Here is a 2190-nt window from a genome sequence, read left to right as displayed (position 1 = left end):
AGCACTTTCAGGTTTTTTTTTGATATTTCCTTAGCATGGTATATTTCTTATCTCCAGAACATTTAAAAATGTGCAGTATACTGCTAGAACACCAGTAGAAACTTGTGGGTGTTATATATGCTCTGTGTGAAAGAAGACAGCAAAAAATGATCTTACACAGTGGTGCTAGGAAATTATACAATTTTAGTTCATTTGCATTAAAAATATTTTACAAAGGGACAGAAAACCCAATAATAAAAAACAGGGAAAAATCATTCTAATCACAGAGAAGAATTAACGTGACCCTCCTCCAACCTCACAAGTGAAATCTGATGGAATTCTTTTATAAGCCAGGTGTTAGCAGGAGCTGCCCTACTCTTGGATACCAGTGTAAGTTGTCTTGTCCTCCTTCCACGTCCTGGATGGCTTTTTTCCTTTCACCTAGCTACTTTTCCATTCTGTAATTTCTCACTATTCCTTTATCTCTGATCCAGCACTGACCCAAACTTGGGACAGTAACCCCTTGTTTCTTGCAGATTCACTTGTAAGAGGCCACTTTGTGTGGTAGGTTTACTGTGTGGGAGGATGCGTTGCAGCACCATTTAGAAAACATCTTCAGATTGAATATTGGCTTGCTGGTCCTTTGAAAGAAGCTCGGCCATGTGTACCAGCTTGGATTTTAGAGTCTGACCGTGGTGCTTAGCTTTCTTTCCTGCTCCTTCTTGCCCTGTCTCCCAGATATGACAAAAATTCTGTTGTATTCTGAAGAGGATTTCAGCTCTAGCACTTAGCACCCACCCCACGATTCACACTTACATAACCCAAGGTTTATTAATGTGCTCTAAAAAATGTTCCTGTGTTCCAAGTGTCAGCCCTTCTTCTCTCCCCTAACTAGTTTCCACGGGGACAGGGAGATAAATGGAGGTTTGTTTCCCACAGGTTAAAACTATGCCTTTTACCTTAGAAGACATAAGAGAGTCCGAGTTAATTTTGGCCCTCAGTATCAATGGCAATAAAATCTCTATTACAGTACCCCACTGTACAGAGCTGGAATCAAATCTCTATTACAGTACCCCACTGTACAGAGCTGGAAAATGCTAGTTTAATAGAAAGGTCACCCACGAAGAACTCAGGAGATTGGGTTTTTATCTTGGTTTTGTCACTAACTAGTTGTGTGATCTTAGAAAAATGCCTAACTAGCCAATCAACCAGTTGCCTCCAAAAAACCAAACCCGTTGCCGTTGAGTCGATTCTGACTCATAGCGACCCTATAGGACAGAGTAGAACTGCCCTATAGAGTTTCCAGGGAGCACCTGGTGGATTCGAACGGCCAACCTTTTGGTTAGCAGCTGAATTTTTAACCACTACGCCACCAGGTTTTCCACCACTTGCCTCCTGGGCCTGAAACGAGGAATCGCTAAATTCCCTGCAGATTCTGTGAGTCTCTGATGTATCAGGGCGTCTTTCCAGGGCTGATTTCCCCCTTCACAGTTGGGTGAATGTTCCACCACCCTGGGCTGTGCCCCAATCCATCCCCCCAGCCCCCCACCAGCCTTCCTGCCAACGCCTGCTATCACAAACAATAGAGGTTTTAGGGACCAAGCTTTGGGGCCAGACACAGGCCCAGATGCTGGTTCTTTCCACTCAGAACTCAGTTATTTGCTCTTAGAGTCTTGCTTCCTTGTTTGTTAATTGGACATAACAATATCTACCTTGGAAGATTGTGAGGATTTGATAAAATAACGCATGGGAAGCACTTACTAAAATACTTCACACATTATAAGTGCTCAAGAAATGGAAGTTATTTCTGTTAGAAGGAGGCTGGCTGAGTGTCCTGGCACACTCATTCCACGCTCTTTCTGCGTTCACTGAGACACCTTGGCGTATGCGGCAGAATGAACTCAGGTAGCTGCTAGGTTATTCCCGAGCTGTGCTTTGCCGAGTGGGAGGGAGAGCTGAATAGTCTGGACAGTAATTTGTTTTTGTTTTCCAGGCTGTGCGGAGAGCTGGGAGGAGATAGGACTTTGAGGAGGAAAATAAATGTGATCCAGGAGGGATTTGATTTGATTTCTGTAGTGTGGTGAGCAACGTGAATCTACGCATTTTTACAGGTTGGATACATGGATATGTTGATGTTAGTTGTCATCAAGTTGATTCTGCCTCATGGCAACCCTATATGTGCAGAGTAGGTCTGTGCCCTGTAGGGTTTTC

The sequence above is a fragment of the Trichechus manatus genome, unplaced genomic scaffold (assembly GCF_000243295.1).
Source record: "Trichechus manatus latirostris isolate Lorelei unplaced genomic scaffold, TriManLat1.0 scaffold00076, whole genome shotgun sequence".
Taxonomy (NCBI): Eukaryota; Metazoa; Chordata; class Mammalia; order Sirenia; family Trichechidae; genus Trichechus; species Trichechus manatus.
Note: the sequence above shows the minus strand (reverse complement) of the source record.